Source organism: Canis aureus, chromosome 9 (assembly GCF_053574225.1).
Source record: "Canis aureus isolate CA01 chromosome 9, VMU_Caureus_v.1.0, whole genome shotgun sequence".
NCBI lineage: Eukaryota > Metazoa > Chordata > Mammalia > Carnivora > Canidae > Canis > Canis aureus.
Window position 1 is genome coordinate 3,481,450 of NC_135619.1, and position 15,941 is coordinate 3,497,390.

Here is a 15,941-nt window from a genome sequence, read left to right on the forward strand (position 1 = left end):
TCCAGAAGCTCCCAACTGTCTTCATGTAGAAGCCTCATTGGGAGTCCTCTGTAGCAGATGACAGTACTTTTGAAACCTCCCTTTCCTTACCTCTCCCAACTCTGCAGGTATATAATCAGTCACCCCTCACAGGCCCAGGGCAGAAGCTCTCCTGCCCCCAGGTCCTGTTCCCGGGCTTTAAAAAAATCCACCATTTTCCACCAAATATGTCTTTTTTTTTTTTAAAGGAAATATTAATACCTTTATTCTGGCATAAAGCAGTATTTTATATATTAACTCAATTTTACAGAAAAAGCATTTTATGTACGATTGTAAAGAAACTGCTGCACTGATAACTCCAACGTAAATGGATTGTATTTTAAAAGTTCATTGAGTTTGTTACATTGGAAAATATTTTCTCCATAGAAAATAGTAAAAAGCACATTTCCCACACTAGTCTAACAACCCCGTTAAAATCAAGTAATAGCTGGATGATGTATTTTTAAGTATGGTGTGAATTCTGGGATCCAAGAGAAACTTCAGCTTCATTTATTGAAACAGCCATGTTTTCCTTGAAATTAAGTTGTATGAAGTGAAACTCCCATTAAATGCCTCCCCCTTACCCTTGTTTTCTGCCGGATTATTTTTCTGTAAGCTAATCCACATCAAGGTTTTAATTGCTCCTTCCTAAAGGACAGGTAACGTGTCCTTTTAATCTGCTTGATAAGGAACCATTCCTATTCAAAGTAGGAAATATTTTGGTTGTTGTTAAAATATGCTCAGTACTTGAGCAAAACCAGAATCTAAGACATTATCATCTACACAGCACATGAGTTGTCAGTCATCAAACACCCTCTCCTGAGTCCCTGTGGCTTGACGGGAAGCCGTGAGGAGTGGGAGGAAAAGTGGTAAAATGGACAAGTGGATCAAGAAAGAAAAGCCAAAAGAATTTCTGAAAACAGAGAAACATCCAGTCAGGAATGAAAGACAGACCTGAAGTCCAAACAGAGGAAGGACACATTGCCACAAGCATCAAAGAATCGAGCTATTTGAACACCTTACTGCAAGGTCACAGGGTAAAAGGCAGTTAGATAAAAGACTCAATCCAGTGAGAAAAACCAGGGCCCAGAAAGATTTTAACTGTTCAAAAATAATCAAATGAAAACAAGACAGGACATGTATATTGACTTTTCCCATCAGTGTATTCCCTGAGATTCTCAGTACAGAATTTCTAGGAACACAATGTCATTCTTATGCTCCTGCACCATGCAGAAGTTTGTCAGAGAAGTAATAATTGAGAACTCAGAGAGTTACCTGGCCAGGGGCTATATGAAGTTCGTCAGTTCCCTCAAAGCAACAATTGAAAATAACCATATGGAGACTGTCCTAAAAGGAAGTCTCTAAGCAGCTATAAAACCTTTTGATGGAATAGCACTCTTACAGAAACAGATCCTACACCGTGGCTACAGGAACTAGGACTCTGAGAAAACATACTGAACCATTCTACCTAAAACTCCAGTTTACGCATTAGAAGTTCATCTCTAGAAACATTAATAACCTGCTGTTTTTACTGTGAAAAGAATGTTTTATCATGCATCTTTACTTGCTCCTCTCTTTGTTCTCAACAGAGATGCAGGTTTCCTTCTCACACATGAAAAACATTTTCAGTGGGTTTCCTGACTCTTGTCAGCAATGCAAATCTCTGCCCCCATCCCCTAATTCCTTCTTGGTAAATAATGTTAATCTTCCAATAGGAGGTGGAGTACATTATCATCAAGCACCTATTATTCAGCCTCCTTACTTACAAAGAAAGTTATGGGGACATCTTACGCATTTGCAATTCCTTAAAGACACTTGCTTTCTATTAAAATACTTCTTTATACATAAATAGATAAAATCTGTGAAGAATTCATGGAAGCATCCATCACCTTAAAAAGTTAAAAATGTATCAAAATGTACATAACAATGGCAAATCTATATAATGTCTCCATTTGTGTCACCATCCTCCAAACCTAGAGCATATGCTGCCATAAAATGTATTACCTCCCAGCTAAGTTTGAAACCTTGCTTCAAAACATTGCTCAGTATTAATTCTCAGAAGACATGTTATAGGACCATGTGAGTCACTGTTAGGCAGATGGCTGAGGAATGCTAATTACAGACCCAAGCCTGGACTGTGCAGAGTGCCCCTCCAGAGAACGCTATCTTCCCCATAGGTATTCAGGGAAGGACACTATTTAAGTATAAAGACAGATCAACTTAAAAAGTATGGGCAAAATCATGCTTGATTTTATCTTACAACCCACAGTGTATCAGAACAAAATTTAATGAATTCATACATCTTTTCAAAAGATAAACCTGATACAGAAGTAGCAATAGTTACAAATCATAATCATCAGATGAAATAATTTCCATGAAGCTTGTCTCTCTGGAAGAGATGGGGACAAGGCAAGTGGTCAGGAAGGAAACAGTGTGCTTTTAACCTTGCAGGAAAATCAGTGCTCAGTTCCATGTTACTGCATAAACTCTCCACTTCAAATTACTGCCCAAATGCTTTACTGAAACTCTGCTTCTGGCCTTTGTTTTGGAATCTGTGATTTTTGTTGCCACCTCCTGATCGCTGTCCTCTGAAGCTTCGATTTCCCTCCCGCTGTCCTCTAAAGCCTCGACTGCCTTCGCGTTGTCCCCGGAAGCCTTGACTGCCTTCCTGCTGTCCACGGAAGTTTCGATATCCTTCCCGAGGTCCTTCCAGCTCTGGTTGCTCCGTGGCCACAGAGAGCTGCCAGCGACGCATATCATGCCATTTTTCCTGTATTTCTGTTACTGCTGCAGTAGGGACATCGAAGCAAACTCCCTGCTTTCCTTTGAGAAAACACCATTCCTTTCACTTTGGAATCAATATCCTCTCCCAGCTGCTCTTTAAGTTCTTTCCAAGCATAACTAATGTTTGGCATTTCCATTGAGCATCGTAAGATCATGGTCACAAAGCCCGCATCTGAGTTGATCAGAGAGCGCTGGTCTACTGATGTGGCACCTGAAATATGGGCCAAGGCTGCTGCCAGGGCTTCCACGGCTCCTTTCTCCTCTATTAGTTTCTCCGCTGACTGCTTGAAATGACTAATGGCAGTGGGAGGCACAGAATCCAAAAGCCTGATGGCATCTTTGCTGGAAGCTTTTATGATCTCTGTTGCAGAAGGAACACCTATTCGTTTAAATTTAATTCCCGCTTTTTGCTCCATTTGTGCTAACTGATACTCCTCCTTGTGCTGATAAAAGCAGATGCAAATCCCTGTCCTTCCAGCTCTGCCCCTCCTCCCAGAGCGATGAATATAGGACTCCACATCCTTTGGTGGAGAACTCTGTATCACCTGGTCAACCTCAGGGATGTCTAACCCACGAGCAGCAACATTAGTTGCAACCAAAACTCCCAAATCACCATTTCTAAAACCTTTCAGAGTGATTTCTCTCTGCTTCTGAGGAATATCTCCCTGCAATGACTGGGCATCCTGCCTTATGGACATATTCTGTGACAACTCCTGGGCTTCTTTCTTGGTTTCGCAGAAGATGATGGTATGCCCGTGAAAACCACGAGTATACTTGGATCACATCCCCAATAACTGCTGCCCTTTGAGTCCAGTGGCACTTGATAGCCAGGTGCTCCACGGTTATTGCCATTTTCTGGGTCTTTTTACCAATCAGGTCCACCTGTTCATATGTAGATTTCATGTATTTCTTAGCAACATCATATACCCAATGAGGGCAAGTTGCAGAAAAAAGCAATGTTTGGGGATTGTCTTCTGAATCTTTTTTGTATGCCACACTTAAAATCTCTTCCACTTGATCAGCAAACCCCATATCTAACATCTGGTCAACTTCATCCAGGACAACATGCTTAAGTTTGGTGAGATCTAGCTTGCCATTCTGAGGGTGGTCTTTGATACGACCTGGGGTCCCAACCAGGATATCAATCCCAATCCACATGCTTTCAATTTGACCTCCATAGGGAGTTCCACCATAAAAACAAGCCACCGCCAGCTTTCTTGTGATGTCACTGAAGTCTCTGCTTACTTGATTTGCCAACTCCTTCATGGGTGTAAGAACCAGTACCTGAGGGGCACGACCTCTTTTCCTGCCTTGCAGTTCTCCCTGGAGCTTCGCAATCAAAGGGATGGCAAAGGAGAATGTCTTCCCAGTTCCTGTCCGCGCCTGTGCAGTTAAGTCCTTTCCACTATAGACATGGTAAAATGTCTTTGCTTGTATAGGAAACAGGAAGGTCACCCCACGGGCTTTGAGAAGTTTAATAGTCTCTTCAGATATGGGAAAATTAGAGAAAGCTCCTTCTTTCTGTTCCACAGGCATTTCCTGCTCTAACTCACTGTTACTTTCTTCCCCTAGGGTTTCACTGGTGTTAGAGACAAGTCCAGAATGAGGGAATCCATTCTTCAGTTTGGGGCTTTTCTCTACAATTTCTTCATTCATTTCCTTTTCTTTCTTCATCTTCTTGGGCTTAGGAACACTGATCTCTTCTTCAGAAGGTTCTTCACTTTTTATTACTTTTTTTTTTTGTTTTAGGAGAAACAACTTTCTTTTCAAAGGACTCCTTTGTTTTTTTCACACTTTGGTTTTAGGAGAAATTATGTCATCCTGAGATGGCCCCTCTTTCTTTTTTGCCTTTTTAGATTTAGGAGAATTCATGTCAACCTCATTAGACTCGGCTTTCTTTTTATCTTTTTTAGCTTTAAGGGAAGGAATTTCTTCTTTTACTTCTGTTGCCTCTTCAGTCTTAATAGATTTTGGTTTCTCCTTTCTACCTTTCTTCTCATTCTGCTTCCGTGGTGTCTCCACTTTTTCCATGGCGGTCTCGGAGTCCAAACCTGCGTCACTAAGGAGTTTCCCCGGCAGTGTTCACCTCAAGCAATTCTGGCCGACCGGTCAGGTCCACCGTGTAGAGAGGAAGACTCCACCAAAGATGTTTTAAGAATTCTTTCTTGGTTGTCGGCTCTGGGCTTCACCTATATTCCAAAACTCTCATCTTTCTGAGGTCATAGGGATTTGGATTTCAATATATGAATTCTGGAAAACACAATTAAACTTATAAATGTGCTCTCTCCCCAAATTCATGTTCTTCTCACATGTGAAATATGTCCACTGTCTCCCAACATCCCCAAAGTCTTAACGCATTTCAGCATCCAATTTCCTCTGCATATCCTTTAAATTAGGTCTAGGTGAGATGAGGGATGTTTCATCCTCTCCAGTTGTGCCATGTCCTTCCCAAATACAATGGTGGGTCAGGTCTAGGACAGACACTCCCATTCTAAGGGAGAGAAATCAAGGAAGATGGGAGTCATTGGTCCCAAGCAACAGCTGTGCTCTGCCCCCTTGTCCACCCCCTGGAACTGAGGAAGAGACAGTCCACTCCTGGATCTATGCCTGCTGGGTCCTCATGCCAAAGGCAGCCTTGTCAAACCTTGACCATCTCCAGGATTATTCTTTCCTTTTCCTAAGCATAATGTGTATTTCCAGTATATAGCTCAGTTGGCCCTTTTCCTGCCTATGGAATCTTATACTGACAGTCCTCACTTCCTTCCTATCTTTTTACATTTCCCAATTGTCTGTGTTTCTGCTGATAGAACATTCACAAAAATTTTGTTGGTCTCTTGTGCAGTTCATAAGGGCCCAAACCATCAAAAGAGGAGGGTCCTTCCTAGATCTTTCCCATGTCACCTCATCTGTGTTCCTGGCTTCTGCTGAGATGGGTGACTGAGTAATGTTACTGTTGAGTTGTGAAAGTGATATATATATATATATCAAATATATTTACAAATATGTATTTGTAAATATAAACTAAATAGTCAGCTACTATTTAAATATTTACTATTTAGGGATGTTCAGGTGGCTCAGTGGTTGAGCACCTGCCTTTGGCTCAGAGCATAATCCCGGGGTCTTGGGATTGAGTCCTGCATCGGGCTCCCACAGGGAGGCTGCTTCTCCCTCTGCCTGTGTCTCTGCCTCTCTCTCTCTCTGGGTCTCTCATGAATAAATAAATAAATAAATAAATATCCTTAAAGAAATAAAAAAATAAATATTTACTATTTGTCTATAGTCAGTTATACTGAGATGTCTTAATATTCTAGTGGTTTCTCTAGTGGATTCACCTAGTGGATCTGTGCATTTTTTCCTGTGCAGCTAACACCTTTAAATAATAATGTTGCATCTTCCTTTCTCATTCTCCTATATCTTATTTTTCCTTCTTACTTTGTTACATTGTATAGTTTTTGCTACTTGGTAGTGGAATCTCTGTAATGCTCCATGATTTAGTAGGAATCGACCTAAGATTCACAATTTTTGGTTTCTTTTAGAGTGAAATGCTATTTATAGTTTATGATTAGGACTGTGGTTCCTGGGTTCCTACTGGGTTATTTTTATAAATAAAGAAGTCAGGGGACCCCTGGGTGGCTCAGTGGTTTGCCTTCAGCTCAAGGTGTGAACCTGGGGTTCTGGGATGGAGTCCCACATTGGGCTTCCTTCAGGGAGCCTGCTTCTCCCTCTGCCTGTGTCTCTGCCTTTCCCTGTTTCTCTCATGAATAAATAATAAAATCTTAAAAAAAATAAAGAAGTCAGTACTTGATAGTGATATTTCTTGTTCCAAACTAAGATTAAAGGGTTCTTACTTAACTTCCTTGACTTTATATCTTTATTTTATATAAAAAATCTTGGTTCCTAAGCACATTCACATCCTTATATATTTACTTTATCCCATTATCTATCACTCTATATAAATAATTTCAAAATAATGACACAAAAATTCAAGGACAGTAAATGCATTTTAAGATTTCTTCATGGTTGTTTTTGTCTGAAATTTCCCTTTAGGTTGTACAGTGACAGTATGGTTTGGTGGCATGTCAAGGCTGTAAAGCTTGGTAGAGATTGCACCACTTTATGCTGAGATTGAAGCTGTTCTGACTCTTTCCTGACTGGGTAACTTTAGATTCTATTTTTTTTATCTTTGAAGCTAAGTAACTTTGTCAAGATTCAATTCTCTTTTATTTCAGGAACATCTTATGTTTCAGTAATTTCCAGGTGCTTTGTTTTAGTCTGCTTTCTTTAGTGATAATTTTGTGTAAAAGGACAGTGATGGTCTTCTATGCCTGTGTCTTTTTCTAACCCATGAGTCCCTTTGACTTTGCTACTTAACTTTCTGTAATTCTCTTCTGTTTTCACCAGCAGATATATATTTAAAGATCTTATTTATTTGAGAGAGAGAGAGAGAAAGAGAGAGAAAACAAGCAGGGGGAGCAGCAGAGGGAGAGGGAGAAGCAGACTCCCCACTGAGCAGGGAGTCCCCCGGGGGCTTGATCCCAGGATCCTGAGATCATGACCTGAGCTGAAGGCAGATGCTCCACCCACTGAGCCACCCAGATGCCCCAAGTGGTTCCTTATTAAACTAAAATGGGAAAAACCTTTGCTTTATCAGTGGAATGTTTTACTGTTAATTCAATTTTACTGTATTGAATTCCACACACAACCTTTCCAAAACCAAGCCATGAAACAAACATCAGAAACAAAGTTATACAATAAATTGATGAACTGTTTAAGAAGAAAGAAAGACAAGGATAGTTGGCAGAGGAAAAAGTGGGATGAAGAATGCAAAAGGAAGGGCTCCTAATAGTTGTACCTATAAAGATTATAGGTCATCAGAAACGTCATGCATTCCATAAGGGAAGTGATTGGCCACCTCTCAAGTCTCCTGAGCCAAACCAGCAGTTCCCAGGACTGGAGCAGACCAGGCACAGAGATTGAGCGGGCAGGGAGGATGATCAGTAGGCCCTGAGGCAATGCCAAGTGTTTACAGGATGAGTTCCAGTAAGGAGGATCCCTGTCAGGGTGACCGTGTGTGGAACTGTGCTTCTCAGTTGTTCTGCACATGTATGTCACCTAGGAATTGGGAGAGACACAGATTCAGGCCCAGTGGGTCTGGGTTAGAACCTGGGATTCTGCATTTCTGTCATGGCCTGGGTGATGCTGGCATGGCTTATCCCATCCTGGAGCCGGGGGGCTCCAGGCCCAGAGACACATGCGTTTGTCTGTGAAGCAAGGATAGATCGGCTGTGTGCAGGTAAGTACATGGTTCTCATTTACTGCTGGACAGAGGGGGCTGCATTAGCAGATTATGCTTTTTGTTGACTTTTTATATCAACAGCTTAAAAATAGTTCTGTGGAATGCCATGTCTCTGAAGATGGATCAGATTTTCCAACTGAAACCTTTCACATTGCATATAAAACAAATTCTAGGAAGCAACTAGAGGAAGAGAAAAGAGACTAGCTGGAGTCCTTGGGACACAAGGAATGACACTGTGGTGAGGTCTCTGGGTTCTTTGTTTCTTTGCTTGTTTTTTATTCTTCTGTCCCAGACTTGGAGCTTGAAGAAACTCTTTCCAACAAATGGTTCTGGAGCAATTGGCTATCCACAGGCTAAATAAGCAAATAAACCTTGGCTCAACCTTAACATTTTGTGTAAAAGTCAACTCAAAATGGGATAGCTGGCTGGCTCAATCAGTGCACATGCAACTCTTGTTTTGAGGGTTTACTTTCAAGCCCCATGTTCGGTGTACAAATTACTTAAAAATAATATATTTTAAAAATGGATTGTGGACTTTATGTAAAATGAAAAACCACAAAGCTTTAAAAAAAAACATAGGAGAAAATTTCTACAGCTTGGACCTCAGCATGGTGAGATTTGGGAGATGATACCAAATGCATGATCCATTAAAGGAAAAATTGGCAAATTGAATTTCATTCATATTGAATTGTTTAGGGGTGCCTGGGTGGATCAGTCAGTTGGGCATCAGACTCTTGGTTTCCGTTCAGGTTGTGATATCAGGGTCATGAGATCAAATCTTGCATCAGACTCGGCTCATTGTGGAATCTACTTGAGATTCTCTCCCTCTGCCCCTCCCCTCTCTCTTACTCTCTCCCTAAGGTGCATAAATCTTTTAAAAAGTTTAAAATGGTGATGGTTTGGTGGCTCAGTGGTTTAAAGTGGTGACGGTTGGGTGGCTCAGTGGTTGAGTGTTTGCCTTTGGCTCAGGTCATGACCCCGGGGTCTCAGGATTGAGTCCCATATCAGGTTCCCTGCAGGGAGCCTGCTTCTTCCTCTGCCTATGTCTCTGCCTCTCTCTGTGTCTCTCATGAATAAATAAATAAAATCTTTTTAAAAAAAGTTTAAAAGTGTTTGCTGCATGAAAGATTTTGTTGAAATGTTGAAAAAAAAAAAAAAAAGAAGCTACAGGGGGGTATTTCCAAATCATATGTCTCACAAAAAACTTCCATGTAGAATATTTAAGGAAATCTCAAATTTAATGAGAGAAAACAATTAGAAAAGATGCATAAGGCCAGATGAATTGAGGAAGATGCACTGATGAATGCTGAAGAATGCTCATCATTGATACCATTAGAAAAATTCAAGTTAAAATCATAGTGAGATATCCTTAAACATCTATCAGAATGGGTAAAATTTTTAAAAATCATGATAATACCAAGTGCTTGCAAGGATGCAGAGAAACCAGACTGCTCACATGCTGTTGGTGGAAATGGAAAGTTATATACCTGCCCTGGGGAAGTTTATGGAAGTTTCTTACAAAATTAGATGGGTGTTTACTATATGACTCAGCAGTTGCACTCTTAGGCATTTATCCCAGAGAAACACAATTCTCATGATCACACAAAGCCCGTTCATAAATGTTCATTGCAGCTTTATTCTGGTAGCCTTGACCTGGAGACAGCTCAGAATTTTTCAATGGGTGAATGATTAGACAAACTGCTGTATCAATGCCCTGGAATAGTATTTGGCAATAAAGGGGAAAAAAACTATTGATGCGCACAACAACCTGGATGAATTTCAGAAGAATTATGCTGAATGATAAATGCCAATCCCAAAAGGGTAGTTTCTATGTAATTCCATTTGGATAAAATTCTCAAATTAACCAGAATGTAGAAACACAGCATAGATGGGTTGATGCCAAGATTTAAGCAGATGTGATGGGGCTGTGAGAGAAGCAAGTGTGGCTGTCCCGGACAAAGGGAAGGGCCCTTGGGGGAGGGAAATACTCTGTATCTTCTTATACCAATGTCAATATGCTTATTATATTGCAGTATAGTTTTGCAAGATGTTACCATTGGTGGACCATGGGTAATGGGTCTATGGATTACCTGTTAATTCTTACAGCTGCAAAACATCTACAATTACCTCAAAATACAATCTTTCATTTAAAATAAATCCAGCAGCAGGTGCAGTAAGAATGCCTTTAGAGTTGTGAGATTGTAACAGTTTTTTTTTTTTATGATAGTCATACAGAGAGAGAGAGAGAGAGAGAGAGGCAGAGACATAGGCAGAGGGAGAAGCAGGCCCCATGCACAGGGAGCCTGACGTGGGATTTGATCCCGGGTCTCCAGGATTGCGCCCTGGGCCAAAGGCAGACGCCAAACTGCTGCGCCACCCAGGGATCCCGATTGTAACAGTTTTGAGATTATTGTTTTCTTTAGAATATTTCAAGAATGAGAACTCCTATACTTGCTTCTTGTCATTATTCTGGTCATACACAGACTCTTGTTCAAAGCAAGAGTGTAATCTGTAAGATGACCATGGTTGTGCCTTCCTCTTGATTAGATTTGTTTTCTGGATTCCTTCCGTGGTGTCCAGGGTGATGAGATGTGCCAATTGTGGAGCAAGTGTCTTACATCTCTGAACCCACACCCAGGTGACCCAGGTGTATTGTGAGGTTGGTGCTGGGAGCATGTATGTGGGTCATATTTCTGCTTTGCTGGCTCATTTCCTATTAGGCCTCATGCATACGGTGTAATACAGGCAGGTGGGCTGCATGCGGGCTGGTATTGGGAAGGAGGCTAGTTCTTCCTTCTTTGATTCTTGTTTGGTTTCTTTCATGTTCATTTCATCCTCAGGGCAGTATATTAGGTAAAAACAATTGAATGAATATTCTCCATTGGGTGGTGAGGAAAACCAGCATTTCCTCAGTGACATCAGCCGAGACAGCAATGCTCCTGACTCAGAAGTAGGAGGTCTGAAAATACTTGCTCCCAGAACTCTTCCCTGGGCAATCATTTAAAAAAATTCCTGTTCCTTTTTGGTGTCCCCCTATTGCTAGGGGTGCTTCTTTTTGCCTTTTCCTTCCTTCAATATCTAGCTAGCAATTCTTGTAATAAATGCCTTTTTTTTTTTTTTTAATAATGGAAGTAGTGTCTATTTCCTGATGATAGCCTGACTAGGACCACTGCTACTCCTACATTTCAGTGTAAGAATAACATTGCTAGGTGCATCAAATATACTTTTCGTCAGTCCACCATGTGTACAAAGCAGGCTATTGGTCCCTCCACTAGAGGTGAAGTGGAGAGTCCTCATGCATGACATACCACATATCCAATGGCCATTCACAATGAAAACTCTCAACAAAGTGGTTTTAGAGGGAACATAGTTCAATATAATTACAGCCATATATGAAAAATCTATAGCTAAAATCATAGTGGTGAAAAACTAACAGCTTTTCCTTTAAGATCAGGAGAAAACAAGGATGTCCATTCTTATCTCTTTTCCTCAACAGTACGGGAAATCCTAGCTATAGAAATTGGAAAAGATAAAGACACGAGAGGCATCCATACTAGTAAAGAGGGAAATAAATAATCATTATTTGCAGATGACATAATACTATACATAGAAAATCCTGAAGACTCCACCAAAAACTACTAGGAGTAATAAATGAATTCAGTAAAGATGTTGGATATAAAATTAACATAAAGAAACAGGTTGCATTTCTATATACTAATAATGAAGTCCAGAAACAGAAATTAAGAAAACATTTCCGTATATGATTGCACCAAAATAATACAATATCTAGGAATAAACACAACCAAGGAAGTGAAAGACCTGTACTCTCAAAACTATGCAAAAAATTGATGAAAGGAATTGAAGATGGCACAAACAGAAAACTTTTCCATCCTCATGAAGTAGAAGAACTAATATTGTTAAAATGCCTCAAAGCAATCTGTACATTTAATGCAATCCCTATCAAAATACCAACAGGATTTTTCACAGAGCTAGAACAAATAATCCTAAAATTTGTATGGAACTAAAAAGGATCCTATATAACCAAAGGAATCTTGAGAAGGAAAAAAATAAAGCTGGAGGTATCACAATTTCAGATTTCAAGATGTAATACAAGGCTGTGGAAATATAAACAGTGCTATGCTGGCACAAAATTAGATCCATAGATCAACGGAACAGAATAGAAGGTTCAGAAATAAACCCAAATTTTTTATAATCAATTAATCTCTGACAAAGTAGGCAAGAATATACAAAGTCAGTCTCTTCAACAATTAGTGTTGGGAGTAGACAGCTACATGCAAAGCAATGAAACTGGACCATTTTCTTATACCACACACAAAAACAAACTCAAATTGGGTTAAAGACCTACAGGTAACACCTGAGGGTCACCTGGGTGGCTCTGTCAATTAAGCGTCTGCCTTCAGCTCAGGTCCTGATCCCAGGGTCCTGGGATGGAGCCCAGCATCAGGCTCCCTGCTTCCATCTGTGCCCTCTCAATTAAATAAATAAAATCTTAAAAAAATAAAAATAAAAGTAACACCTGAAACTAAAAATCCTAGAAGAGAACATGGGCAGTAACTTCTCTGACAGCCATAACAACATTTTTCTAGATGTGTCTCCTGAGGAAAAAAAATACAAATAAACTCTTGGTACTTCCTCAAAATAAAAAGCTTCTGCATAATGAAGGAGACAATCAATAATACTAAAAGGCAACCTACTAAATGGGAGAATATATTTGCAAGTGGTATGGTCAATAAAGAGTTAATATCCAAAATATATACAGAACTTATACCATTCAATGTCAAAACAATTAGATACAATTAAAAGGGCAGAAAAAGTGAATGGACAGTCTTTCAAAAATGGAAAACATAAATGGCCAACAGACACATGAAAAGATGTTCAATATCACTCATCATTTTACACCTGTCAGAAAGGCAAAAATCAACAACAAGAAATAACAAGTGTTGGCAAGGATGTGGAGAAAGGGGAACCCTCCTTAGACACTGTTGGTGGGAATGTAAATTGGCGCAGCCACCGTGGAAAACAGTAAGGAGTCACCTCAAAAAGTTAAAAATAGGAATACCATATGATCCAATAATTCCACTATTGTGTATTTACCCACGGAAAACAAAAACACTTATTTGAAAGGATACATGACCCCTATATTTATTGCAGAATTATTTACAATAGCCAAGATATGGAAGCAGCCCATGTCCACTGATAGATGAATGAATAAGGAAGAGGTGGTATGTGCAGGTGTGAGTGTGTGTGTAATGGAATATTACACAGACAAAAAAATGACACTGTGCCATTTGCAGCCACATGGATGAACCTAAAGGGTATTATGCTAAGTGAAGTAAGTCAAACTGAGAAAGACAAATATCATATGATTTTACTCACATGTGGAATTAAGAAAAATCTAATAAACAAACAATAGCAGAATCTGACCTATAAATTCAGAGAACACAGTGATGGTTGCTGGGTGGGGTGGGGTGAGGGTGTTCACAGTGAGGGGAGGGGGGGCGGGTACAGGCCTCCAGTAGTGGGGCTGAAAGATACAACTGAAGGGAATATGGTCAGTGGTAATGAAATGGTATCCTACAGTGACAGAGGTAGCCACACGTGTGGTGAGGACAACACAACACATAAACTTGTCAGATCACCAAGTTGTACGCTTGAAACTAGTGTAACATTATGTGCCAACTGTACTCACATGAAATAGTTTTAAAAAAATAGAATTTACAATATGTAGACATGAATGGAATATTATTAAGCCATCAAAGGAGGAAATCTTGTCATTTATAACAAGATTGATGGGGCCTGAGGATCTTATATTAAGTGAAATTAGAGAAAGACAAATACTGTTGATCTCACTTATAAGTGAAATGTAAAAAGAAACAAAAAACTAGAAAAAGTTTTGTGGTTACTCTGGACTTGTGGTTGGGGGTATGGGGCATTGCAGAAAGGTGGTCAAAAGTCACCAATTTCCAGTTATAAAATGACTAAGCACTGGAGACATAATGGTCTCTGGTGCTGCTATATGGTGTATAATGAAATTTGCTGAAAGAGTGGATCCTAAGAGTTCTTGTAACAAGAAATAATTTTCCCCTTTTTTTCCTTTTTATTGTTGGATCCATATGAGAAATCAGTGTGATCATTTTATAATATATGTAAGTCAAACCATTATGATGTACAGCTGTAATATACTGTGATGCATGTTGACTATATCTTGGTAAACTGAACAAAAACCCACCTACTTTGTCATCTTTTGGAAAATAGAGTCATTTTATTCTTCTACCCTTTTCTTTAGAATTAAGTCTACCCATTTGCTTCTGCTTAAGTTATTTTAGGTCAAAATTTGTGTTTTCTTTCTGGCAGGGGGAACCCCAAACAAATTCACTTTTGTACCCATCCTGAGTCATGTCTGCCTTTTTCCTAAAGAGCAGAATTTGACATCTAAAGTGAATCTGAGTGGTATTTCCAGGGATCATTGATGAAGCCACCATGATTTTGAGAACTAATGATGTACTTTATGACAGTGCGTGCTCAGTGCTCTTCTATTTGATATGGTGGCATAGGTTGGCAGCAAACAGCCACTTAGCTACTCTCTTCCCACATCTAGCCTGACTAGTTCATCTTGGAGCATGTTGATTTACTAGACATGCTTGTCCCATTTGCCCCTCACTTCACAGAGTTGGCTGTGTTTTTTCCCTAATAATACCTGTTTGCAAGTTGCAACTTCTTGTGTGATTGAATATCAAAATCGTCCCAGGGACATTCTCAAAATGTTTATAAGGCAGAGCTGACTAAACCACCGCCTTTGATGTCCTGTGACCCTGTGTGAGACTCTGTGCTGCTATGAGGCGTTATCATGACTTCAGTGTCTTTCCTGATGGTCTTGCTTGAGGGAGCCGTGTTACAGTGGGGCTAAGGACACCTCACTCCATTCATCACAAGTCTTTCCTATGCAACCAGCACTGGTTGGTCCAGCTGACTGTGCTCTGGACAGGATCTCTGCCAATACCCCAAGGCAATGGCTTTGTGCTTTCTCTTCAGGAAATTGGTCCTAATGCTCGCCTTTCCTGCCCCATCTTTCTACCTATCCAGTCTTGGTAATTCATGTAAAACCCTCATTGTAGTTATAGGTGGTTATGAACAATACAGGATCTGGGTATATGTTTGGGGAGGCTGGGCAAATCTAAAATAGAGTTACAATGGAAGGATGATTGAGGAAAGAGCAATGTCTCACCTAGATTTTGTTCACATTTGGGGGTCTAACAAGTATTTCTGTGGTGGACATCATGGACTTCATGATACAACTCAGTCCCCCAGGGCCCCCTGCACAGGGATCTTTGGATGCTCCCTAACTTCTGACAATTCCTCAGACATGCTTTCTGACCTCATTGAGCCTGTCCACATGCACATGCAAGTGCTCCCACCTGCGCCCAGCCTTCCAGCAGCTCTGATGGTCCACGTCCAGGTGCTCCCACCTGCCCGCGATGCCCTCCAGAAGCTCTGATGGTCCACGTCCAGGCACTCCCACCTGCCCCCAATGCTGTCCAGCAGCTCAGATGGTCAAGACATGGCTCCTGCCACTTGTAGGACTTACAGAAGTTGGTTTTACAACAGCTACTTGGAATTTAAGAAAATGTTCCCTTAGCTGCTACCTAGTGATTCTTAACATTCCTCTCCCTGTCTACCTCTAAGTACTTGAATCGGCAACTGTTTTCGGTTTGTATTGTCAATATATATCTACTGTAGTCTTTTGTTTATTAATATTTAAAACTATTAATATCTTAATTACTTTAGCATATTAATTAGATATTGAATATTAATAACAAAATAA

General features: G+C 40.2%; 1 pseudogene; it reads right to left on the reverse strand.

Moving 5' to 3' along the window:
* Positions 1 to 2,402: 2,402 nt before the first annotated feature.
* On the reverse strand, positions 2,403 to 4,917 carry LOC144320235 (nucleolar RNA helicase 2 pseudogene; annotated as a pseudogene).
* Positions 4,918 to 15,941: the final 11,024 nt, after the last annotated feature.